Below are 28,000 nucleotides of genomic sequence, written 5' to 3' on the forward strand. Positions count from 1 at the left end.
AGGCCTCCCCACGTGCTTGTCCTGTGCTCTAATCGTCTTTCTTCACCCAGCTGCTGCCTTTTATCATTCCTGCTTTGGTTCTATCACCGTCTCCTCAAAGAGGTCTTCCCGGCTGTCCCAACTGAAGTAGTCCTCACTTAGCCTCAGCCCCTGTCTAAGCCATGGCAACGTTTCGTTCCCTTCATCACACTTAGCACTGTTGAAAATTGTCTTTATTTATTTGTTCCAGCACCACAAAGTTCAGGTGTAAAATAGAGTTTACTGGAGGAAAACGGGCCAAGAAGTAGTGGGTTGCACGGTCTCCTTAAGTCGTGTTACTCCTTAGCGCTTAGACAGGATATAGACAGTCTGGTGCATCAGGGCCAAGGCACCAGCAAGGAAGGACAATGTCCCCATGACACTCTGTATATTTATGGTGTGTATTTAAGAGAAGGGAGCAGGGGATATCTGTGGGACCACACACGTTCTCTAGTTGAGAAAGTGGCCTTGTTGGAAGGGAAGGTCCTCCAGAACCTGGCAACCAGACACTGACCCGTCCTCCTATTAGGCTCGGGTAGAGCGCCTACCAAGTACTCTGCTGAGCTATTATATAAAGGCAGGGAGGAAGTGAGTCCCTGGGGCCATGCTCTTCTGCCTCTCCTGAGTAAAATATAAGCCCCATTAAGAAACAGAGATTATCTTGTTTACCACTACAATAGTACCAGGCACATAGAAAGGCAATCAAAAAATATTTATTGAGTGAATGGGAGAATAGCAGAATGAGTAATAATAAAATCATGATTCAAAAGTAACTGAAATTCAGAGAGAAAGACCAACTTTACTAGAAATGGTATCTTGGTAGTGACCTGGAGCTGATGAGGAGGGGGTGTCTAATTTACTGCAGCATTGTAACTACGCATAGAAGGCACAGCAGGAGGGCAGCCACTGATGTGGCTCCAACTCTTAGAGGTTCCTTTCCTGGTTTTAAATACATGCCATGGCTGGGCACGGTGACTCATGCCTGTAATCCCAGCACTTTGGGAAGCCGAGGCAGGTGAATCACGAGGTCAGGAGATCAAGACCAGCCTGGCTAACACAATGAAACCCTGTTTCTACTAAAAATACAAAAAAAAAAAAAGCCGGGTGTGCCTGTAGTCCCAGTTACACGGGAGGCTGAGGCAGGAGAATGGTGTGAACCCAAGAGGCGGAGCTTGCAGTGAGCCGAGACCACACCACTGCACTCCAGCCTGGGCGACAGAGCAAGACTCCATCTCAAAAAAAAAAAAAAAAAAAAAAAAAAGGACAACGCATGTTAGTCCTGCACTGCCCACAGCTTCATTTACGGAATTACCACTGTCAAGTTGACATGTGCTGTCTCTTAAATTACTCTTCGGTATGAGAAGCAAAGTTGCATGTTTATTTTTGTCAGAGAAAGAGACTGGGATTCTTTGGAAGACATAGGCCAATTGCCCTTCATACCAAGAAAAATCTTTCTCATTCTGACTGTTTTGTTTGTCTCAAACCAGCATCACAGACTGCCCTGGATGGGTTTTGGCAACAAGAGTGATAATGAAGTCATTTCCATGGTGATAAGGTCAACGTTGTTAATGCTTACTGCATCACAATCAATTTTTGAAATGCTTCTAAATTAGAAAAGTGAAAAAACGTGTTAAATGAAGGAAAAGTGTACGATGAGCTAAATGCTGAGGAGAATGACTAATACTCCACATGAAATACTCATCAAGCACTTGATCACATGCACCTCTGGAGGGTTTCTTATTAGAAGACACTTCCCTGGAGATGAAGTCAGTGTTCTGGTTGCCCCCATTTCACAAATACCAACCTTGGAATAGATATTATTGACTTGTAAAATGGACAAAATTTGTTTTCAAAATGTCAATAAAAACTATTAAGTAAGCAAAACAAATCTTTAGCAGTCTCTATCATGGCCCATTAGTGGAATTACTTTTCTCCACCAATGTAATAATCTGTGTTTCAGGTCTCTTAGGAACTGAAAAAATTACGTATAATGGAGAAATTATACCTATTAGGTCACTATGTGTTTCTACAAGTCAAGTAGTCTGTTGCAGTAGCTTTAAAGCAATTTTCTCAAGCTAATGATTAGTTTAGCATGGTCTTATCCTCTCTGACATTTTACACTCCTGACGACTTTTTTCTTAGAATTCTCCTTAGCGCCATGTTTCCCCATTTTGATGCTGCTCTTTTCCTGCTCCCTGTTGGGGCTTTTAAGTGATGTTTCTTTCTTTGATCACCTCCTGAACATCAATGATAGTCCCCAGTTAATCCATTCTCCTCTTATACTTGACACTTTTTTTTTAACCTCATCTGATCACATAGATTCAAATTTCACTTAAATATAGGCTTTCAGTCAAACTTCTCAATAATGTTTGTAGCCATATCTAAAACTGGACTCATCTCCACTCAACAGTCCCCCAGGTTCCTCACACTCAACTCACCCACAGCTCCTCCGTCCCCACCACCAACTCCAGGTGCTTCCTTGATGTCCACATTGGGATGGATGTGATTCACTTTCCAATGCTAAGTGTGGGAACCTTTCTGCAGCCCACCCTTTCACTCACCACCGTTCTCTGAATCCAGCCATCAACCCAGCAGCCTGCAATTCCTTAGGATCTTTTCTCTTTTCCTTCCTATATATCTTATTCCAACTGGAACCACTGTAAGGCTCATGCCTAGTCTCCCTAAGCTCAGAAGGCACTCAGCTTCCAGCTGGGAGGAGCGGGCCTCAGTCACCAAGTCTCCTCAAGCCTCTTTGACGAGATGAGGTGGGACCTCTTCAATATTAATATGGCTCTACATTCATTATACTTAAATTACAGAGAGTTTATCAGGAAGAAATACAATTTATGCTAGTAAATATTTCTTCTATATAAAAAATGTAAAAGAATTTGGGAATAAAAACCATGGAAGTGAAAGATATGAATCCTGACCTTCAGAAGGAGTGGGAGTGGGTGAGAAACCAAGATTGCAGTGACCTGGGTCTGGATTTCAGCTCCTCCATTTGTTTGACTGGGGCAAGATATTTTAGTTTTGGTTTCTTTGTAAAATGAAGAGGAACACTTCAGTCAAAGGTACGTTTTGACATTTAAATTATATTGCATATGAAGCATACATCCCCAAAACTTGGACATGGTAGATTCTCATCAAATCATAATTATTATAACTTAGAAGCACAAGACTTTCATAATTGAAAAGTAAAATATCAGTAATAGTTTAAAATAACAGTTTAAGTAAACAATAATAGAAACGCCATGAGGAATCCACCCTGTCTACCAAGGAACAGTGCGGACTGCCATTCCTCAAGGAGCCCAGATTGTCTGGAGCGGAAAGAAATTACAGACAGGAAACCCCTACCTAGACACAGCAGCACCACACACCAAATGTTCTCTGACTCCTCAGCTCCTGAAAAAGAAGATTTTGCTACACAAAGCAAAAAAAAAAGAGAGAAAGTTTTATAGATTTTTATGGTCTTTAAATAAGATTAGGGCCAGGCCCGGTGGCTCACGCCTATAATTCCAGCACTTTGGGAGGCTGAGGCAGGCGAATCACGAGGTCAGGAGTTCGAGACCAGCCTGACCAACATGGTGAAACCCCATCTCTACTAAAAATACAAAAAATTAGCTGGGCGTTGTGGTGCGTGCCTGTAATCCCAGCTGCTCAGGAAGCTGAGGCAGGAGAATCGCTTGAACCCGGGAGGCGAAAGTTGCAGTGAGCTGAGATTATACCACTGCACTCCAGACTGGGTGACAGAGCGAGACTCCGTCTCAGGGAGAAAAAAAAAAAAATTGAAAAGTTAAAAAATAAGATTAAGACTCACCTCTCACCTGTACCCAGGGACTTCTAGGTTTGAAAGCATTTCCACCACTACTGATGATCTAAGGGAGGCACTGGGGAAAGTATAGCTGCATAATCCTTCCCTGTGGGTGTCACTCCCTAACCTCCAGGCTCTCCTGGGTGTGGACTGGTTGGGGGAGATGATTGGAAACTGCCATTTGTGTCTACTGCGCACAATGATAAGAGATAAACTTGGCTGGGGCTATTAGAGGTCGTTTATTTAGTTCAACATTTCGTGTACTAAAGAGGAAACCCAAGTTCAGACCGGCTGAGTTGGAAAAGTCACCTAGCTACTGGAAGCAGAGCCAGGCCTAGATCTCCTAGTCCAAAACTTCTTTTCTCCCACACCACAGCTGCTGCTTTACATTACTGGGGTTTTGGAATTTTACTCATTCAAATGCAAATGTTTTGTGTGCTTCTTTAATGGGACATTTTTTGTCTTACTTTACTAAGTAAAGTACAGAGTGAATGAGAGTGGATTGGAGGTGTTGAAATCGTCAACCTCTTTTAAAGCATCGTTATTTTTCCTTTGTTTCTCTTTACGATGTGAAACACTTACTTCTTTTTCTTCCCAGCTTGAATTGGAGACAGCAGGACAGATAACTTGACTTTCTTGTTCTAGTGGATGATGCAAGTAGTGAGGATGCGATTAACGAAATCAATGGCTCATGGGAAAGCCTTCCCATTTCCAATCTCACCCCTACTTTAGGATATGGTCCAGTGAATCCGTTGCTATGAAACAGTGCTGCAGCTGGGCTCAGTGGGGGTCTGGGTGGTCTCACAAAAGCTAGCAATAGTTGTGACTTGGAGAAATTAGAAGTGTTAGGGCCGTCCAATATCACATCACTGGGATAAGTCATGATCGTGTGACTTCATAAAGTTTGCCATTGACCCATTCATCAATTGGTTATTGAAGTCATACTATATTCCAGGTATTGTATTAGGTTCCAGAGATATACTGTCCTTGCTCCATAGTCCACATGGACAAATCAGCGAGTGATCGTGATGTGATGTGGTGGATGCTGTGATGGAGAAAGACGAAGTGAAAATATTCATGCACCAGAGTGGCATCTAACCCATCTTCCGAGGTCAGGGAAGGCTTTTTGGAAGAGATGATATTTAAGCAGAAACCTGAAGAATAAAATAGATGGCACAGGTGAAAAGGTGGAATAGAGGATGTTCCTAGCAGAAGAAGCTGTATTGTATGTCAAAGGCTCAGAGGCATCAGAGAACCGGCAGAACGCAGGGAAGTACAAGCGCACAGTGTGCCGAGAGCACAGGATACAGGTGCAAGATTGGGAGGAGGAGGTGTCCACAGATGGGGTGGAAGCACTGCACAGCCGCCAAAGCTGTACACAGCCTCTCCTTGTCTGCCACAGGACTTTGCGTGTGACCACTGCACCTCCAGGAAGGCCAGGTGCACATCGCTTCCCATGCGCCCGGCCTCATGGCCTTTGGGGGTTGTCGTGTGGAATGGAGATGACACGAGTGGTGCATGTGAGGTCAGGGAATTGGGTATGCATGTCACCACTCAGAATGGGGCTCCTGGGTGGTGGAGGGAGTGCAGTTTTCTGCAGTATCTTTGAGCAAGGACAAAATGGCAACAGAGGAGTAGCTACAACTAATAGAAAGATTTCAACTAGCAATAGCTTAAAGAAGGTAGAAGTCTTTTCCTCGCATGGGAAGGCAGCCTGCATACAGGCAGCCTGGGCCTTTTGTGACAGCCACACAGCGTCCTCTGAAAGGGCAACTCGCCTCCCAGGTTTCTGAAGCCTAGTTCTCCGCATGTGGCTTCTACCCTGGGGCTGTGTAAACGTCAGCATTCTAGCATGGAGCTGGGCTGGACAGGTAGCAGCCCTTTCCCTAAGGCTAATGCATTTCTTGTTTCTTTCCAGGTCAGTCAGGATCTTTGATTTTGGAGCACAAGCCTTCTGCGTGCTACTGACTGGGTCCTGGCCTCCCTCCTTCCATGGCATCGTCGTGAATGGGAATTTCCACCACTGCCTCCATTAGGTAACTATGGTGAGCCTGGCAATCGCTTACTATTATTTCCAGTGCTGCTGTTTTTGTCTTTTTAAAAATTATTCTTTATTTTTAACATTTTATTTTTAAATAATTTTGGGGCTGGGCGCGGTGGCTCACGCCTATAATCCCAGCACTTTGGGAGGCCGAGGCAGGCGGATCACAACGTCAGGAGATTGAGACCATCCTGGCTAACACAGTGAAACCCTGTCTCTACTAAAAACACCAAAAAAATTAGCCAGGCCTGGTGGCGGGCACCTATAGTCCCAGCTACTCAGGAGGCTGAGGCAGGAGAATGGCGTGAACCCGGGAGGCAGAGCTTGCAGTGAGCTGAGATCACACCACTGCACTCCAGCCTGGGTGAAAGAGCGAGACTCCGTCTCATAAATAAATAAATAAATAAATGTGGACACAAAAAGTTACAAAAATACTACAAAAAATTCCCATATACCCTTTTCGTACCTTCCCAAAATGTCACTATCCTAAATAACTGTAGTATAATCATCAAAGCCAGGAACTCAAATTGATAGAATACTAGAAATACATCCATATACCTTATTCAAATTGCAGTGTCCCACTAATGTCCTTTTTCAGGATCCAGACCAGGACCACAAGTGGCATTTAGTTGTCATGTCTCAGTCTCCCGCAACATGACTATTGTGCCTTCTAAATGCATCATATCAGACTGTGTATGATCTTACACTTTGATGCCTTGGTTAAGGTAGTATATGGCAGGTTTCTCCACCATAACATTTACTATTTTTCCTGTTGCAATTATTAAATATCTTGTAGAGAGCTACACTGAAACTAAGCAAATGTCCTGTTTCTCGTTATACGGCTCTCCTGCCCAGCTGGTTTTAACACCTGTTGATGACTTTTGCCTGCAACAGCTGCTCCTGTGGTATTTGTCAAATAGTGATTTTGTTGTGGTCTTTTAAAGTGCCATCATGGGCATACAATCCACAGCTGGGTTTGAGAATGTCCAGGAGTTGACTCTTGTCAGACCACTATCCCCTGTGGTCCCTGGTCCTTCCAGGTCTGCTATGCTGACACGGGCCCCTTCAAGGCTTCCCTGCGAAAGCCAGCCCCAGGCAATAGCACTGTTCCAGGCTCCACTTTCTGCTTATTCTCCACCTGCTGCTTCTGCTCTTCTTTCTCTTCTGGATCCAGGCTCTGGGGGTTATTCCTGGAATAAATCTAGATCTAAGGTTGGGCTTTGCCTGTTTTTGGTGCAACACCCCATCGTCTGTCCTCCTGGGTTTATTAAACCTGAATTCCACCTTCCTCCTCCCCTAACACAGTCCTCTGAAGTTGGAGTCTATCACAGCCTTCATCATGCAGGTCATTTACGGAGGTCCAGCTCTTCAAATCTCTGTGCATTTGTGGAGGTGTTCTCTAACATTTTCTCTTTGAAAGACTAAGAGCCAATATTGGACAAATTATTCATGTACTTGGGAATTTGTAGACATAGTCAAATTGAATAAGTGATTATTTTGTCATTAAAAAGAAACTATGCTCACCCCTGATTATCCACCAAGGGATGATGGGAGTTGAGGAAAGGGGTGGTAGGGGCAAGTCCCACAGAGGAGTAGGTCAAAATCTCCTTGGAGAACTAGGCATACTATTTTTATGTTCATCAGAAGTATGCACTGATCAAAAAGGCTGAGAAATTGTCTTAGCACAAAGTAGACTACTTTGAAGATCTAGATGTGAGTATAATTGAGACAGGATTGGGGTGAAGGAGTCAAGCTAGTCTCAGCAATTGCAGCATAAAACAGGAGGAATGCAATAATAGCAATGAGATCTTTACTGAGTCCTTACTAACTCATTTAACCTCCACAGCAACCTAGGGCAGTAGGTAAAATTGCTGTTCTCATTTTAGAGCTGTGGGTTCAGAGTGACAAGGTAATCAAAGGGCACTCAGGCAATTACTTGGGGAGCCAATACTGCAGCCCAAAGCATCTGACTCCAGCACTCACATCCTGATCATTGCCGACCATGCCTGGCCAGGTATGAAACAGAATGAGGTTTCGCTGTGATCTGGGGGGACGTAGTTTGTAAGGGTGCCTGCACCCCTGCCTGTCACAGAGCACACTTCCCATTGGGAACATCCCTGTCGACACTGCTGGCCACCATGGCGCCCTCTGGCTTCCTGCCCACAACAGGAACAGACCGTGGCCTCCTTGGTGATGGTGGGTCTTACTTTGGCTATTGCATCACTGCTCACTTACCCTCATCTCACCTAACCAGTAAGTCCACATGTGGGATCCCTGTCCCTACCACACACACATTCATTCAGGACAGGAAGTGCATGATGTGACTCACGAGCAGAGGGAAAGGGAATTGCGCTCAGCTGGTAAAGGCAAAGAAAGAACAAATAGAGGCTATAGCCACCAAGAAGAAGAAGAGAAGAGAAAGGACCAAGGCTAATAAGCACTGAGATGGCCTTGCTTCTTGTTAAAATATTGAGATGTGTCCAACTGCTTGGTAAATGGCCACTGCTCCAAGCCCACCCCCTTCCTAGTGCCCTGTCACCCTATCACTGTCTTTCCCCTTTCCAGCAGCTACAGAATTCAGGATGGTTTAATTCAGAATGGTTAGGTCCTAACCACTTGAATATTTTAAGTATTACCCCAGAAGAGAACTAAAACCAAACATTTGGCAAAAGTAGATTTTATCTACCTTTCATTGCCTTACTCCAGAGCGCGATTTCTGTGGCGCACAATTCCTCTCCCTGTCAAAATGCTCTTCCCCTTGGCAGCTTTTATCCTGCAACGCGGTTGCTGAAGATTCTGCTTTCACTCCCCTTCCTTGGGAAAAGCCCAGCAGAGAGGACCTTCCAACCAAACTGCCCTTAGCCATTCAGCATGGCCTTGCTGCCCAGAAGTTCACCCTCTTGGCAACTGTGGCCTACACTGTCCCAGCACGGACCCACGGCAGAAGAGGGCCCTCATGCACTCTGCACCCCTGTCAGACTTCTGTGAAATTAATGGCTCAGATAGCAAAGAAACCCAGTTCAGCCACCAAACTACTTAAAAGGCAGTTACAATCAAGGCATAAGATGTGATAATTTGATACACATATTCATTGTGTAATAATTTTCACATTAACACATCCATGGCCCCCAGTAGTTATCGTGTGTGTGTGTGTGTGTGTGTGTGTGTGTGTGTGTGTGTGTGTGGTTAGGACATGGGCAGTCTGTCAGATTCAAAACCAAGAACAACACTTCTCCAGCATTCCTTCCTCCAGTCCCCATTCTCTGCACCCTAGAGCAAACCCGCCTCCTGTGAGTAACACAAATTAACTCTAGTGTTAGTTAGAGAATTCAGTGTTTAGGAAATGGCCTTTGAGCCTCGGACTCAGTCTAGACGTTTTTCAGCCTGTGCCTCATCTGGGTGCCTTGCCGTCCTGGTTTCAGTGAGACCTGGAGCCGGCTCCGCTTTCTTTCCTGCCCATGCCGTCTACTTCATGCTCCCATACTTTTCTTATAAAACAATATTTTAAACTCTTAAATAAAATTGTAGGAAAAAAGTCATCCATAAACCTAACTCACAAAGTAATTACCTTACATTTTAGTCTATTATTTTCATGTCTGTAACCATATAAATAATTATAGCCATAGCCTTAAATTTTTCTCTCAAATGTTTTATTATTACATAATATAATTTCATATTTTTAAATTACCATTTTAATAGCTAAATATGCCATTTAGCTACTATGTCCTAATTTCCTTAACCATTTCCTTATTGTTAGATACTTTTTTTTTTATTATTTTACAGTTACAGATCACGTTACAATCAATACTTCAATGGACTTCACTTTTTTTCCTTTCCACTGTTTTCTTAGAATAAATCCTTAGGAGTTAGAATACTGGTCTGAGTCTTATAAATATTTTTATAGCCTTTTAACTTTCCATGAGGGCTATATTTGTTTATACCACTTGCCTCATTTCATGTCTGCATTCTACTTGCATGTCTTACCCAATCTTCTTGTGTAATTTTTATATTATCCTTTCTTTTACTTAGAAAAATTGTATATTTTTATGTAATTGCATCTGTTATTTTTCTCTTCTATCTTATATTGCCTTAATTCTTAGAATGTTATCAACACTTTAAAGTTCTGCCTTTTTGCTGGCCCATCTATAATTTCCTTAATATCTTGTTCTTTGATATATTTGGGAATTTTGAATATAGTTGTATATATTTTTTTCCACAACACTGTATCATTAACTCAATATCATTTATGATGTTTTGCTGTTTTACAAGGTTATAGTAATCCTACACTAATCTAGGTCAATTTCTGGGCTCTCTACACATTTGCATTCATATGTTTTTATACTTTTCATTCATATTTATTTGTTTTCAACATGATGCTACAGTATGTTTTGATATCAGGTACAGATACTTATTCCTTGTTATTATTTTTCTAAAAACATTCTTCTGTTATACTCTGACAATCTTCACTTCCATGCTATTTGAGTAGTCTGTGCTCTTGGCCACACCCTAAGCTAAGCCAGCACCGTGATTATCCCACCTGTGAAATAATAAACTTAAATCCCACTAAACCACGTACTCATTCTCTTCACCTTCTCCACTCTTTTATTCCAAGTCACCCTGCACTTTGCACCATTGGGATCTATTACTCCAGCTCCTCACTTCACTCCTCATCACCCCGGCGGAGCAAAATGATCAATTATTTTAGGATAATTCCATCAGCATTTCACGTTTCACAATTTCTTGTCTATCCGCCAAAGTTACGTTGCCCATTTCCAACTCTGGAGGCCCCTGTCTGTCCAGGCTCAGTTTCTCCCCTCAGCTGCCCGCTGCAGCCTCACAGAAATCAAGGGCCCCTGTCACATTACAGTAGTTTCTCTGGTTGCGCATGCAGGATTTGGTCAGGGTGGTAGAAGATTGGAATTGGCAAATCCAAATATGCTGCATTCTCCAATCTACGATGTTGTTATAGTGAGTGTTAAAAATTCTGGAACAGATTTTTTGTTGTTGTTGTTGTTGTTGTTGTTGTTTTCTTTTATTATTATACTTTAAGTTTTAGGGTACATGTGCACATTGTGCAGGTTAGTTACATATGTATACATGTGCCATGCTGGTGTGCTGCACCCACTAACTCGTCATCTAGCATTAGGTATATCTCCCAATGCTATCCCTCCCCCCTCCCCCCACCCCACATCTGGAACAGATTTTAAAACGTGTCAGTCACCAACTAGGAGACTAAAGAGTTACCCTAGAAACACTGCATGGCATGTAAGAGCAAATTTCCTTTTTTACCAGTAACATTCATTTAAATAGGAAATAGGAAACTATAGAAGGAAATATGTGTGTGTGTGCGCGCATATGTGTGTGTGTGTGGGTGGGTGGGTGGAAGGGGTAAAACGGAAACACAGGGACAGAGACAGAAACAGTTGAGAATTCCTGCCTCAAAAAACCCGATCTGCTGGAGTTTGTATACATTGTCTTTTCCAAGCTTGAAAAAAGTTCTCCACAGAAGTAATGACCCTGGACTTGCAGAAGAGAGCGCTAAAGCTCAGAAAGTAAAGTCAGCTCTCAAGAAGACTTCGCTAGTAACTGGCGAAGTAGGATCCCACCCAGATCTGCGTTCTCCACCTGCTGTCACATGATGCAGTGAATCAAACAGTACTGTCACTGCATACCTCATTACGATGCCACGCTGACTGTCTCAGCTCCACGACAGAGGTTATTGGCCATTTTGTTCAATGACACCTAGCAATGCCTGCTTCCTACCAGTTACTTAACAATAGTTGTTGAATAAATTGCTCCATTCACTTATATTCATGGCATATGGATGAATAAAGAGCATGCTCACCAAATATTTGGCTAGCAAGTACTCATGTATGTACAAAAGAACAGCCATGTGTCGGGCAACAGAATCAGGGTCAGAAACTCTCCTGTCGGGGCAGGGAGCAATGTGGTGGGACAGGGGCTGCCTCAAAGCCTCCTTTTGGGTTCAAAACCCACAGGAAAATGCAGCAGAAGAGTTTAGGAAGAGTACTTTCTATTTTGTTTGGAGGTTGGTTTTTTTGGTTTTTGGCTATTTTTAAAAATTAACACCTTGCATTGGTGTGGTACCTTTGTTACAACCAACAAACCAACGTTAGTACATTACTATTAGCTAACATCTGTAATTTAAATTAGGGTTTACCCTTTTGTTATATAGTTGGATAATTTGTGTTGTAGAGTTTAATGAGTTTTCACATATGCCAGTATCACTCATCCATTATCATAGCATCATACAGAATATTTTCACTGATCTAACAATCCCCTGTGCTTAACCTATGTATGCTCCTCCCTGTAGCTCTCAACACCTGGAAACCACTGATCTTTTTACCATTTTTATAGTTTTTTTTTTTCAGTGTGCTGTACATTAAGAATCATATAGCATGGAGTCTTTTCAGACTGATTTCTTTTACTTAGGCATATGCATTTAAGGTTCCTCCATGTCTTTGTGGTTTGAGAGCTCTTTTTTTAAAACCAGTGGATAATATTCTGTTGTCTGGATATACTGCAGTTTGCTTATTCATTCAAGTATTAAAGGTTATTTTGGTTGCTCTCAATTTTTAAGTTATGAATTCAGTTTCTAGTTAGCAGAGAACACATGAGCGTCAGTCTCTGGTACTATGCTGTTTCTAGAGCTCTATAGATGTGAGCCTACCACATGCTACAGCAGGAGAGACGTCTGCACACAGTGGGCCTGCTCTTCTCTGCAGTCTTCAGACTGGCTTTCTGATGCTTTTCATGATTATTTATTGAGGAATATAGTGTTAAATTCTAAGCCCAAATATTTTCTGATAGACTGGCACATTCGGGAAAAAAATGCAACAAAGACAGTTGAACGACTCAAAATCCTCTCCTTTGAGGAAACACGGAAGAAGAGAGAATTCAGAGATGCTGCCAACCATCTGCAGCCACCTTAATGGCAGTCATCGGAAAGAGGGCCAGCCTCGCTCCGCAGGACCATGGGGGATAGAAGTAGGAGCAATGGGTGAAAGGAACCTTGGAGCCGTTCCAGGTTTTGAGAGGACGTTGAGGATTCCCATGCATTTTGTTGCAGACATTTCCCCATCTCAATCATCAAAGAGCAGGGGAGAGTTGCCATCTGACCATCGAGTCTCAAAATATTGCAGCCCTGATAAGTTCTTACATATACCCACAGGAACTTGATTCAGAAACGTGTCAATCAAAAACATTTCTGAGACAATCTTGAAATTGAGTCCAGTAACCCACACAGCCCAATTCTGTTATCTCAGATGTCATCAGACGCCCTTGAAGGTGATTGAGGTTGCTTTTGTAAAGTTGGAGTTTAGAACCCTTAAGTGAGCACATCAGCTCTCGCATGGGGTATGGTGGCACCTGGAGAAGGCAGGCATTGCTTTCCTCTGGTGCTTGTGAGTTTTCATATTCAACACGTTTTGTCTTCTCTCCACCTGGGTTCAGAATTCTTCCTGCAGTTCTCACCTGAAACCACAGCCATGGGTGGCCCCACAGTGCTTTTCACTGAGTGACATGAGGACCCTGTAGGTCTTCTTCCCTCTGGAGCTGAGGCATCTGGTGTACCCCCTGTTTCAAGCAGTTCTTGCCCCATGGAGGGAGAACCTCTTCTGGGGACTTAGTGCCACACAGACACCCGTCCAGGGCCCAGCGCGTACAGCAGCTCCAGGAAGAATGCTGGCTGTTTTCAGGAACTAAGCTGGTTGGGTCCTTAATTTCATGCCTGAATCTCCTTTCATTTTCTGAGAGCCAAGTTATGTGGTATTTTCCTTGATTGAAATTCTTAAAATCATCTTGGTCCAGTGCCTACCACCCACCCTCTGCCTGTTGTTTCTCAGTATTTCTATAGAAACAGACATCCAGGTATTAAAATCCTACAGTCCTAGAAATGGCTGTTCTCACCAGAGGAGGTCAGAGCCCTGTCCTTTGTTGTCCAATGCCCAGTGCAATCTCCCTGTGGCTCAAGCTGGGCTCTGGACAAGGAGATCGTTTTCCACAGGCAAGAGCAGCACCCCTGGGACACGCCTCACCTTCATGAATTCAACCTAGGCTCCTCAGGCCAGAGTCCTAAAAGCAGTTTTGAGTCAAACCTATATTTCTTTTGGCTTCAAGGAAGAACTATATAAATTTCAGTTTGGCTACGCAGGTCAGGAAAGTAAATGTCATTACAGGCCTTTATTTAAGATCAGATTTTACATTTGACACCTTTTCTGTCAGAGGAAAGTACATGGAAATATCAAGTCATGCTTATAGTGCAATCAGTTTAATTAGTTTGTACACACTAGTAAAATATCAAACATTGGCAGAGTCACATCTTATGACTGTGCCCCTTACCATGAATGCATTACATTGTTGCCATGGAGTTTCATGTTAAAACACTATTTCATCATTTCACACTCCAAAACACTATTTGTTCAGCCAGTTGTGCCAAAACAATTGAGGAAGAGAAAAGCAGGCTGCAAACACAAAGCCAAACCTTTGTGGTGAGGTGGGATCGATGGCCATTTTAATCCTGCACCATTCTGTATTTTCTTAAAATTTTCCTCAGTGACAGATTAAGGGGCCTAAGGAAAAGTTACTGTGCAAAGAATTTGAAGAGACAGAATGAATTCCAGAAATTGTCCTGATCAGAAACTGGTAAGCCCAACAACAGTCAAACTGAGAGCCAAGTCAGGAATGCAGTTTCATTCACAATTGCCACAAAAAGAATAAAATACCCAGGAATACAGCTAACTAGGGAGGTGAAAGATCTCTACAATGAAGTTTACAAAACACTGCTCAAAGAAATCAGAGATGACATAAACAAATATAAAAACATTCCATGCTCTTGGATAGGAAGACTCAGTATCATTAAAAGGGCCATACTGCCCAAAGCAATTTACAGATTCAATGCTATTTCTATTAAATTACCAACGACATTTTTCACAGAACTAGCAAAACTTATTTTTAAAATTCGTATGGAACTAAAAAGCCCTAATAGCAAAGGAATTTTTTTTTAATTAAAAAGTAAACTTTAATGTCAAAAATGCAAACTTGGGGAGGGCAGAAAGATCACACACAAGGCTGTCACTTCACACTTGGAGGGTTGCTTCCCAGAAGGTGGGCAGCTGGGCAGAGGTGCTCCTCTCTTCCCAGTCAATTGGGCAGCAGGGCAGAGGTGCTCCTCACTTCCCAGAAGGTGGGCAGCCGGGCAGAGGCTCTCCTCACTTCCCAGAAGGTGGGCAGCCAGGCAGAGGCACTCCTCTCTTCCCAGACAGGGTGGCGGCCAGACAGAGGCACTCCTGTCTTTCCAGTCAGTTGGGCGGCAGGGCAGAGGGGCTCCTCACTTCCCAGACGAGGGGGGCGGCCGGGCATATGCGCTCCTCACTTCCCAGACAGGGCCTCGGCAGGGCAGAGGAACTCCTCACTTCCCAGACCGTGTGGAGGCCAGGCAGAGGAACTCCTCACTTCCCAGACAGTGCAGTGGCCAGGCAGAGGTGCTCCAACTTCCCAGATGGTGGCCACCGGGCAGAGGTGCTTCTCACTTCCTAGATGATGCCGGGGGTGGGCAGAGGCGCTCCTCACTTCCTAGATGGAGCAGCAGCTGGGCAGAGGCCCTCCTGTCTTCCCAGACGGGCAGCAGCTGGGCAAAGGGGCTCCTCACTTCCCAGTAGCCAAGGAAATCTTAAGCAAAATAAAAGCAGAGCTGGAGGCATCATGCTACCTGACTTCAAACTACACTATAGGGCTACAGTAACCAAAACAGCATGGTACTAGTACAAAAACAGACACATAGACCAATGGAAAAGAATAGAGAACCCAGAAATAAGGCTACACACCTACAACCATTTGATCTTCAACAAACCTGACAAAAGCCACGGAGAAAGGATTCTGTATTCAATAAATGGTGCTGGGATAACTGGCTAGCCATATGCCTAAGATTGAAACTAGACCCCTTTCTTATACCATGTACAAAAATCAATTTAGGATGGATTAAAGACTTAAAGTATAAAAGTATAAAAACTCTGAAAGATAACCTAGGCAATACTATCCTGGACATAGGAATAGACAAATATTTCATGATGATGCCACAAGCAATTGAAACAAAATCAAAAGTTGGCAAATGGGACCTCTTTCATAGTTAAACTAAAGAGCTTTTGCACTGCAAAGGAAACTATCAACAAAGTAAACAGACAACCTACAGAATGGAAGAAAATTTTTGCAAACTATGCATCCAACAAAGGTCTAATATCCAGCATCATCTATAGGGAACTTAAAAAAATGTACAAGAAAAAAACAAACACCCCCATCAAAAAGCAGGCAAAGGACATGAACAGACACTTTTCAAAAGAAGACATACATGCTGTCAATAAGCATATGAAAAAAGCTCAACATCACTGATCATTTGAGAAATGCAAATCAAAACCACAATGAGATACCATCTAACACCAGTAAGAATGGCTATTATTAAAAAGTCAAAAATAACGGAAGCTGGCAAGGTTGTGGAGAAAAAGGAATGCTTATACACATTGGTGAGAGTGTAAGTTAGCTCAACCATTGTGGAAGACGGTGTGGCAATTCCTCAAAGACCAAAAAACAGAACTACCATTCAACTCAGTAATACCATTACTGGGTATATACTCAAAGGAATATAAATCATTTTATCATAAAGACACATACATGTGTATGTTCAGTGCAGCACTATTCACAATAGCAAGACATGGAATCAACCTAAATGCCCATCGATGGTAGACTGGATAAAGAAAATGTGGTACATATATACCATGAAATACTATGCAGCTATATTCTTTGCAGGAAGAAAGATGGAGCTGGAGGCCATTATCCCTAACAAATTAATACAGGAACAGAAAACCAAATACCAAATCTTCTCACTTGTAAGTGGGACCTAAATAATGAGAACTCATGGGCACATAGAGGTGAACAGCACACACTGGGGCCTATCTATTGGAGGATGGAGAATGAGGGGAGGGAGAGGATCAGGAGAAACAACTAATGGGTACTAGGCTTAATATTCCAGGTGATGAAATAATCTGTACAACAAATCCCCGTGACACAAGTTTACCTATATAACAAACGTACACATGGACCCCTGAATTTAAACGTTAAACAAAAAATAAGATAAAAAATAAGCACATGCAAAAAACAAACAGAAAAAGAAACTGGTCAGCTTTATGTGTGGAAGAAATGGGGGGATAGGAGAGTCATCAAATCCACTCAATTTGATGCATATTATTTGGCCTTAGTTCCAGAAACCATGCAAAAGGCTGGGCCCAGAGGTGAGCAGGAGCCCAGCACACACGCATCCTCCCCAGTGTGGGTAAGCACCACCGCAGTAGCCGAGTAGGCAGAGGAGAGAGCTTTCCATTCGTGTGGAGGGGTTGGGGTAGATGCCATGGGAAGCCACTCAGAGGGACTCTTGGATTTAATGAGTCCCAGAAGTAAGAAGAGGAGGTCCTCTCAACGTAATGAAAGATACAGAGGTTGGCTGGGCGTGGTGGCTCATGCCTGTAATCCCAGCACTTTGGGAGGCCAAGGAGGGCGGATCACCTGAGTTCGGGAGTTCGAGACCAGCCTGACCAACATGATGAAACCCCATCTCTACTAAAAATACAAAATTAGCTGGGTGTGGTGGCACATGCCTGTAATCCCAGCTGCTTGGGAGGCCGAGGCAGGAGAATCGCTTGAACCTAGGAGGCAGAGGTTGCAGTGAGCTGAGATCGCGCTCCAGCCTGGGCAACAAGAGCGAAAATCCATCTCAAAAAAAAAAAAAAAGAAAAGAAACAGAGTTTAAGAGGTTATATTGTTTGGGGGCCATCAAATAGAGCACAGTGCTGGTCACAGAATTCCCAAGGGCAGCAGATTTAGCGTCAGGGGCCTCTTTGAAACTGATCCTCTCTCCAGCAAATGTGCATACACGAAGACAATACACGCTGTAAACGATTTCTGGGTTTCGCGGATGTTGAAGAGATCCTGTTGGCAGCCTCTAAGTTTGTATTTGCAGGCTGCCTGGCTTCCCAAGAACCAGGGTTGGTGCTTTGCAAATTAAGATGTTTATGATATGAGTGCTTGGTCACAACTTTGGAACCATGTGATAGCTACTTTCATAAAAATCCAATTAAAAATGGATTAAGATCACTTTAATACTAGAGGAAACTTAAGAGATTGATGAGCTTGGCCTCTTTTCCTCCTCAGCAGACATGTTTTGTCAAGCCATCACAGATGGATGTGCATTTTCTTCCCGAGAACACTTGAAGCCAGGAAGGCCATGCTGCAATATTTTCCTCCAAATGCTTTTATTGAATGAAATATTTTCTGTTGTATTTGAAGCCACTTGTTCTTCCTCGATTCTTTGTAAACACTGAGAAATACTGATTAGGATTTCCAGAAAAAATAATTATTTTCCACTTACCAATTGACTCTGGTGTGTATTTTGTGGATAAAAACTAGAGTAACAACAATAATAGGAATTTTGTCAATATGGGTAAATCATGTGCCCCAACAGCAGTGCCCCCAGCTGGTGAGTGGGTGGGCGACCCTGGCCTGCGTTTCTTTCCTCTTTTGCAATGTTTGTCATGCTGTCTCCACCTTGCATTGATATTTTTAATATTTTGACTGTAGAGTGTATTTCCTTATGCATGCCCTTTAAAAATGATGCAGGATAATTTCTAGAACTGTAAATTTTTCACAGTCAGAAAAACATTGATGTATATCTTTTAAAGCAGTGGTAAGCCTAATTCTTGATGTTTCTTTTAAAAATGTAAATAGCTTAATTCTATAATCAATGAGTCCACAAATGTTTGCAGACATTCTGCTATACACAAGGCAGCATGTTCTTGAAATAACAAAATATTAAATGCGCCATAAAAATTCTCTCTCTAGATTACTGTTTGAGCAATCTGGATATTACATGATTAAACAGTAATTTCCTGAGCACTTCTGCGTGGTTCTTTAATAAAGAAGAGGGATTATTTACTGGTGTAACCTGAGACTCACCAGGGCATAGAGAAAGCAGAGGGTCTGCTTTCAGCCTCGTCTCTGAGCAGAACATCATTTTCTTATCAGTACTGGATTAAGCAATTTGTGGTCCCATCCCCTGGGCCACTAAACCATTTTGTGGGCAATAGTCCATAATCACGGAAAGCTGGCAAGATGTTTGTGTAGCGCAGTCATCACAAGTCTTTCAGGATGTTCTGATGTCGTTGAAAAAAATACTTTGCTAAACCATCAGTGTGAACATGCTTGAGTGACACCTGGTCACTATTCTGTCTGCAGGGAGGCAGGGCTGATTCCCAGAGGCTCCTGTCTTAGAGAAAGATAAGAACCGCTGACAGGGACCACCTTTCTCCCTTCTCTCTCAGGCAGCACCCAGCCTTCTCCTCTAGAAAAGCACTGGACCAAGACAAAGAATCCCTGTTTCAAGGGATGCCAAATGACCACTCTGACCTGTATTAGACCTGGGTGAGCACTGATTTTAAGGTTTTTTCATTGGTAATGATATCCGGTTGAGGTGACCCCATTGTCTAGGGAAGGCAGGGCCAAGGACGCATGTCTCTGCTGAGGTCTGTCTCAAAAAGGACATGTTGGGCCAGAGGATATTGTCTTACACACATGCATCAAGAAAGGGGCTGTATTTGAATCGATAGAAGTAGAATTAAATTTTCTCGTAGAAGCAGTGTTGTGATACTAGGATATAGACTTGGCCAGTGGTATCACATAAAATAGCTCCAGGAGACATTTATTTACTCTTTCATTTACTCCAGGTGCTAGGCTATATCTCAAGTACTTTTCATAAACAAGGTTATTAAGGACACATGCCGAAACACTGTTCTGGAAACTTTTTGTTTTGTTTATTCCAGAATTATGCAAGGCAGAGTGGCATTTCAAAAGCTCTATTTTTCCCAGTTTTTCACAGCTGATTATTTTTTTAAAAGCTGCAGTTCTACCTCCATCTTCAACAGAGGCAGATGCCCAAGTCTTGCCATTGCTACGTGGTGTCCTGACCGCCAAGGAGGTAGAGCTCACAATCACATAGGAACATGTATTTCCAATTTTCTTTGTGCTAACTTCCTTGCCGCCATCAGTGCACTGGGTTTTGTGGATGTTGAAGAGATCCTGTTGGCAGCTTCTAAGTTTGTATTTGCAGGATGCCTAAAATCATAAGATATTATATGCTGGGACATCAAAAAATATATCAGCTGCTAGCTCCAGAATAATGAGACTACTCTCACAAGTGCAAATATGGGTCATTGTCACTGCAATCTGGGTACCTCAAAGGCCTTCTAAGACAGAGACCATTGTCTATGTATCTTGCTATCCCCAGGCCTAACGCAGAGCTTGGCATCAAGCTGGTATCCCACCAATTAATGTCTATGAAATGAATGCATGAGCTATTAGCCCAGAGAAGATCTGGATAGTTTGCCTCATCAAGGCCTGTAAGTCTTGACCAAGGCTGGCCAGGGCAGCACAGGCTTCAGGGGAGAGCCAATCAAAAGGAGGCATGGCCAGCTCTGGGCGGGCATCGTGTACCAATGTGGGGACTAACCACTGAAATGCCAGTCAAGACACAAGAAGGGACCTAGGCCAAAACCTGCCCAAGGTTAGCAGAGCGGCAAGGGAAGGAAGTATCAGGAGGATCGAAGTATTGTGGGCACAAAAAGGCAAAGTGCTAGTATTGCTAATTTTGACCCAGTGCCCGTGGGCCACCAACAGGACAAAGGCGGCTGTGTGGTGTTCCCTGTCCCAGGCATACTGAAGGTGGGATAGAGTGTGAGAACACCGCACAACCCAGGCTGCACCAGGGCGCTGGACACCAGCAGAGCTCACGGATATTTTAGCTTCTGATAATTCAGCTTTCTTCTCTCACAGGTGTAAACTCACTTTTAGAAAAACAGTGAACCATGGGACTGTACTAACAGAAGAACAACAAACGCCCACCACAAGCCCCGCCTGTCTGTGACGTGGTGGCCAATGCAGTTAGGAAGAGAGAGCTCTCATCTCAGACTCGTTCACATCGAGCTGGTCATGACTGGAAAGTTTACACGTATTGGCAAATATGCATGTTTTAAACTATGGTGAAACCCCATGTCTACTGAAAATATAAAAAATTAGCCGGGCATGGTGGTGGGTGCCTTCAGTGAGTTTCTGAATTAGTGTGGGGCATTGAGGAAATATTTCAGGGACAGAACTTCACCCCAGCCCAGGCCTTTTCTCACATGCAAAGGCAGATGCAAGGGCAGAAGTCATCGTCTTGGGATGAAGGTCTGCAAAGTCATTCATTTATGCCCAGGAATTGGAAATCTCAAGACTCTAGGCTGTTTCCCTAGTTAGCCTTTGCACTCTGAACTTGGCTTACTCCCCTCCCTAGTGACCACTCTTCTGAACTTCACTCACATTTCTGTCTAAGAACTAAGACGCAAGAGGAGGTCCCAACCTCAAAGAAACTTGTTTCAAGTTTCTTTCAGAGGAGGAGTTAAGCCAATTAGATGGTTACGTGTTGTGTAACTGAGCTCATAAAACATGAAATGGCTTGAACTAAGGTAACAGGGGATAAGTGGCTAGAAGACTTTTTAACATTCTTAATTTGGCTGTAGGGTGGAACACATGAACGACTTCAGAAACATTTTTGGTGAGCAAGATAGAATGGAATTGTTCATGTATCAGGCAACTTAGTGTTTGGGAGATAACCCCAGATAAAAGGAAAATTATCATGGGATGAAATTAATGAAATAAGTATTAAAAAGTTCTTAGCCATGAAACAGCTAAGGACAATTTACAGAAGTCAGAGAGGCGAAAGTGAGATGAGGAGGAAGGAGGGAAATGCCTCTGACAAACACAGCCAATTAAAAAGTACCGTGATTCTAAGCCGCAGCACGCTCTGTCTGGTCTGGCCTCGCCTAGAGTTCTTCTGCACCCACACCGAACCCAGCTGCTCCCCTCACTCCCCACCATCCTGCGTCTCCTCACACAGCCCAGTGGAATCCAGCGGTGTGCGTGCTCAGGTCAGCCTTCTCTCTTCCAACCCTGGTAGCTCATGACCAGCTTGTGAAAAAGATCACTACACAGCGTGGCAGAATTGCGCCACTGAAAATGCACGTTCTCAGCGTTCAGCTGGCCTCATGATTTCACTTCAGTCTCCTAATTGTCTTTGGTGAGAATTTTCTCTTTTTTTCCTTTTTTTCTTTTTTTTTTCAGACGGAGTCTCGCTCTGTCGCCCAGGCTGGAGTGCAGTGGCCCGATCTCAGCTCACTGCAACCTCTGTCTTCCAGGTTCATGCCATCCTCCTGCCTCATCCTCCCGAGTAGCTGGCACTACAGGCGCCCACCACCATGCCCGGCTAATTTTTTGTATTTTCAGTAGAGACGGGGTTTCACCATGTTAGCCAGGATGGTCTCGATCTCCTGACCTCGTGATCCGCCAGTCTTGGCCTCCCAAAGTGCTGGGATTACAGGCATGAGCCACCGCGCCTGGCCTTTTTTTTTCCTTTTTAAATTTGTTTTTAAATTAAGAATTGTATCTATTTAAGACTTTTCTTTATCTCCTTAAGCCACCCCTCATCTGTGCTAGCAGGCTGCTCGGCATCCTACTTCGAGGAAGTTGAGGACAGCAGCCCTGATCACCCCCAAATGCCTGACCCTGAACTTTAGAGGTATCTCTAGCTTTTCCATAGCTTCCTTTCTTTTTCTTGGCTCAGACCTTAAATTCTTGGCTCCCTGCTTATCTCCTCCACACACTCCCCTTAATTAACGTCATGAGCACTTTTTGGATTCTCTGCCTATTTCCTCTGACTCTCCAATCCTGCTCTCCATTTCTGCCCTTCCCCAGGCTGCAGAGACAAGGACCTAATTGCCTCGGGGGCATCATCCCTATTCTTCTGGCGTCTCCAATGACATCATCACCTACCTCTTTAGCTAGCCCTTGCCTTTTCTGTACTTTGCTGTGGCTGGTGGGGACTATCACCAGTTATCAAAACCTAGAAGTTCTGTCTTTTCCATCACCTTCTCTACCCCTGGAGGTCTTTCCAATTTCCCTTCATTATTATTTCTCCAGCCTGCTCTGCTTTTCGTCGTCTACTCCTACTGCTTCAGTCCAAACCCTCACTAGCACCTAGACAACTCAGAAGCCTCCAAAATCATCTCTAGTCTCAAGTCTTGTCCCTTTTAAATTTGTCTCCCACACTGTGGTTTGGGCACTCACCTTTAAATGGAAATTTGTCTGGCCTAGCCCCTTTTAGTGCCTTGCCATTGCCCACATAAGAAATCCAAGGCCAGGCGCAGTGGCTCACACCTGTAATCCCAGCACTTAGGGAGGCTGAGGAGAATCACTTGAGGTCAGGAGTTTAAGAACAGCCTGGCCAACATGGAGAAACCCCGTCTCTACTAAAAATACAAAATTAGCTGGGTGTGGTGGCATGCACCTGTAATCCCAGCTACTCGGGAGGCTGAGGCAGGAGAATCACTTGAACCTTGGAGGCAGAGGTTGCAGTGAGCCAAGATCGCACACCATCGCACTCCAGCCTGGGCAACAAGAGTGAAACTCCGTCTCAAAAAAAAAAAAAAAAAAGAAATCCAAGTATGCTACCAGCACACACAGGGTCCTCCCTCTCCAGTCTGCCATTGCCAGCTCTGCCTTGCACGTCATGGTCCAGCAACACAGAACTGCCCATAGTCCCCACACTCGATGTGCCATTTCTGAACACCTTACAATTTTTTATCCTCCCTCTTTGGCCAACTCCTATTTTGACAACAAAAATATTTTCCTCAGGACACCCTTCCGAATTCTATAGACCACATGAGGTTCCCCTCTGCATTTCCATGATGCTTTTTGTTAATGAACTTTTAAGAGTTCCTTTTGCTGGGTGCAGTGTCTCACGCCTGTAATCCCAGCACTTTGGGAGGCTGAGGTAGGCGGATCACAAGGTCAGCAGATCAAGACCAGCCTGACCAACATGGTGAAAGCCCGTCTCTACTAAAAATACAAAAATTAGCCAGGTGTGGTGGTGCGTGCCTGTAATCCCAGCTACTCAGGAGGCTGAGGCAGGAGAATCGCTTGAATCCAGGAGGCGGAGGTTGTAGTGGGCCGAGATCGCGCCACTGCGCTCCAGCCTGGGCGACACAGCGAGACTCTGTCTCAAAAAACAAAAACAAACAAAAAAAGAGTTCCTATTATGTTTCATCCGAATGAATTAGACTTAGTACACAGTTGATTTTCTCCACATCTGATGACTAGCTGACACTGAACATCAGTAAGCTAGCCTTCCTACATGAGAACTTCATGTGCATTCGGTAACTCCGCATTTCATGTGATCATTACCTGCATTACTCACATGAAATCTCACTGACCTGGATTGTAACAACCTTTCCACATGTCTTCCTCAGCAGTCCCTCAGTCCCTCGAGAGTGGTAAATATGTCTAATTGATTTACATATTCTAATATCTGACAGTGTGACTGTTTCAAAACAGTTGCTCCATAATTGTTGAATTAATGAAATACTAACTCTCCTCCATTTCAGCATAGTATCCTTCTGTCTTTATGACAAGGATTGCTAATTTCAAGCTTTTAACCCAGTTGTTTGGTAGTCAAGGAATATATAAAACTGTTTCCTCATGGAACAAAAATAGTAATATCCACAAAACCCCATTTTTCCATCCACCTCCTGTATATAAATAAACCTAAGATCGTTAAAAGGGATGTCGTGACTCGAGAGGTCTCCACCTGAAACTGGGACTTGACTTTGGTTTTACTGGCTCTGCTAGGCTGTGGGCTGAATATAAAACCATGCCTAGTCCTTTGAATCCACTTATTATTTCTTTACAAATGCAATTTGTAGTGGACTTCCTGAAAATGTTTCAGAACAGGATATAGCATCTTATTTTTTTTTTACTTTTTCTTTAAAATATTCAAGGAAATCTAAAAAGCAGAGAGAGGAAACTCAGCACAGCTCTGGCAGCAAAGATCAGAACCATCAGAGGCCAGCATTAGGGAAGGTTATGGTAAGAGGCAGCACTTGCAGTCAAAGTCAGATTCTTCATCAGACACAGTGCAACGCCGACCCAAGCAGCTCCTGGCTGGCACGGGGCCATGCTCCAGGCTGGGTCTTCTCCAGTCCTTTCGTTCACACCTGCACTTGTACGTTTTGCTTCAGTTTATTACTCTGTCTTTCCTTTGCACCTAAACAAAACAACTACTTTCCCCGCCCGCCCCCGCCCCCCCAACCCCGAGTAAGTTTGGACCATTCTCTCAGACATTTCTTGGTATGTAGAAATTTCTGCCTGGAATAAAGTTACTTGAATGACGACGCTAACCCTTCTTGGATTTGCCCTTGGATCGTAACTCAAGGACCCTGTGCCCCTCACTAAGTCTCAGATGCATCTCTCTTGTTTAGATAATTCTACATCTTCTTCTGGGTCTTCAGGCCTGGCATTCTTCTTGACATTCTGACGTCTGCAAATCTATCTCATTCACTCCCTTATGTTATCGACTGCAACTTTCTTCAGAGCACTGGCTTTTCGATGCCTGAGTCAATTAGATCAGGATAATTTGTGAGATAAATGGAAAATTCCTACACGTGCTCTTGTGTCAATATTTTCTCTCCATGAGAAATCACACTTTGCTCCTTAGCCGCTTGGGTTGTTACCTTAGCACAGTATGACTGAGTCAGGAGAGCATATTTCTGTTTTTCACTGATTCAAATCTCAGCTGAGGAGCTACCCGCTAGGCTGGCACCTTCCCTCACTACCTACCCGGGCCTTCCACTGCATTTGGTGGGTGCACTCCTGAGCGGCTTGCTGAGTCAGAACTAGTTGGAAGATGACTAGGACTTCCAACAAGGTTGCTGACAAGTTTCTCTTCTAATACATGTGAGCAATTTCCTGGCCTGCTTTTTTTTGCTGCCTCTCCACTAGATGTTCTTTGAAAGCATGGTAACCAGTCATGGAAAGGTTTTCTGACATACAGGAGACCAAATGTTGGCTAGCTAATTCTTAGGCTGAAATTATTACTGTAATTTGAAATAATAATTATAAAAACATGCAGGATGTGAATCTTTAATAATCCAACCAAATTCAGAGACCGAAACATGTTACCAGGCAGCTTGTAAAAATGTTCCCGGTACAGTATGCTGTTGCATTCTGGATAGCGTCTCTTACCCCTCTGAGCAGTGCAATCACCCTGTAATAATTCTCCACCTTTTACACTCTTCTGCCTGGAAGGTGGCAGAGTGGTGTAAACAGGCTTTCTGAATTTAAACAACAACAACGCTGATTTGCGGCATTTGCTGACTTTTGTTGTGTAAAGATTCCTGCCATAGCTGATTTCAAGCTATAAACAGTTTAGCAGCTTCCTCATAGAATTCCTGTGCATTTAACAATTGGTGCTCTGAGCCCACAGGAGCTGCCTCCAGGATAACCCTGGGTGTGGAGCCCAACCTGAGACACCCATCGCCTCTCTTACGCCCAACTGAGGGTTTGCCAAGGTCCATGTGAGAGGTGAGGCCAGCTGGACTTCCTGGGTCCAGTGGGGACTTGGGGAACTTTCCTGTCTTACAAGAGGATTGTAAAACGCACCAATCAGCACTCTGTAAAACACTAATCAGTGCTCTGTAAAACACACCAATTGGCGCTCTGTCAAATGCACGAATCAGCAGGATTCTAAAAGTAGCCAATTGTGGGGAGGATTGAAAAAAGGGCACTCTGATAGGACAGAAACGGAACATGGGTGGGCATAATAAAGGAATAAAAGCTGGCCATCCCAGCCAGCAGCAGCAACCCGCTCAGGTACGCTTCCACGCTGCAGAAGCTTTGTCCTTTTGTTCTTCACAGTAAACCTTGCTACCCCTCAGTTCTTGGGTCTGTGCCATCTTTAAGAGCTGTAACACTCACCATGAAGGTCTGCGGCTTCATTCTTTGAAGTCAGTGAGACCATGAACCCACCAGCAGGAACCAACTCCGGACACACATGGTCTCTTCAGAAACAAAGTGGTCTCAGCAATGAACGTTTCCAGTGAACTCCCTATATAATTTGAATGTAACAATATATCACAACATAAACAGGCTTTCCAATTTATGCAATAGGCTTTACGTTTTCTGTATTTTTGTCTGCATGTATAGAATTGACAAAGCCTATATTTTCCACATAGGAAAATATACAACGAAGAGTTATTTTGTTTTTGTATCAGTGTTGCGTGGAATATTCCACTTCAGTTAAAACAGCTGTTGTTTGGGCAGAGTATCAACGTGTGGCATATACAAGCTAAACAACCCAGTAGAGACTGCATTCTTTAAGAGGAGCTGCTTACCTGGCAATGCCCGCTGGGAGCCTCCCTAACTGGAGGTCCCCTCACTGGGAGCATCCTGCCAGTGCAGACAGACGTATAACCTGGGATGTCTGTTTTTTCTTTTTTCTCTTGATCTAGTCAGAAGATTGAACATGTTGTAACCGTAGAAAGTCCGTCATCCTTGTGTATGCACTTGCTGAAAGATCCACTGAAGAGCAACCTTCATGAACATTACCAGGGGACTTGTGCTCCTATAAAACGCACTGTTTTCCTCACTGCGAGGTGGGTCTCTCACCGCGATGGACTATCTGTGATCACAGAGCACTTCTTCCCTGGGCCTTCCCTGTCACACTGATGGCGTGAGTATGTAGGGCAGGGGTGGGAGTGAACATGTTAATCTCTTTTGAATAAACTGATTTTGAAGTAGATGTCTCAAAAAAAAGTTTGTCGCAATACTTTCTGGGTAGTGACATTAATTCTCCCCACCAAGAGTAGTAGTTTGGAGTTATTACTTATAAGCAGTGTGGCTTATTTAATAGTTTTATTCCCAATGCATTTCAGGCCACACATCTTCAACGTATAAAGTGTTTGTGTAGGGGAGAATTAAAGTAAAACAGAGAGCCACCACTTCCTCCCAACCTGTCTCCAGTGATTCCAGAGAGAATGCGGCAGGTCATAAGTACAGAACGATGCTTTGCACCTGAAATAAACCAATAAAGTAAGGCGGACACAGGAGATGGTTCAATCCCAATTTAGGTTTTGGGGACAGAAGGGCTGACCGTCCTGGGGATGTGGCCTTGAGTGTTCTCTGTACCCCGTGCAATTTTCCAC

The 28,000-nt window shown here is 43.7% G+C and overlaps 1 long non-coding RNA gene across 1 annotated transcript in view; it reads left to right on the plus strand.

The window, feature by feature from the left end:
* LOC117980961 (uncharacterized) overlaps positions 1 to 27,752 on the plus strand; it is a 45,765-nt gene extending 18,013 nt beyond the window's left edge. The window contains exons 2-3 of the long non-coding RNA XR_004672476.2: positions 5,748 to 5,865; positions 27,308 to 27,752. This is a non-coding gene — a long non-coding RNA (uncharacterized LOC117980961). The remainder of the gene's footprint in view (positions 1 to 5,747; positions 5,866 to 27,307) is intronic.
* The last annotated feature ends 248 nt before the right edge of the window (positions 27,753 to 28,000 follow it).

This window comes from Pan paniscus, chromosome 6 (assembly GCF_029289425.2).
Source record: "Pan paniscus chromosome 6, NHGRI_mPanPan1-v2.0_pri, whole genome shotgun sequence".
In the NCBI taxonomy this organism is placed as follows: domain Eukaryota; kingdom Metazoa; phylum Chordata; class Mammalia; order Primates; family Hominidae; genus Pan; species Pan paniscus.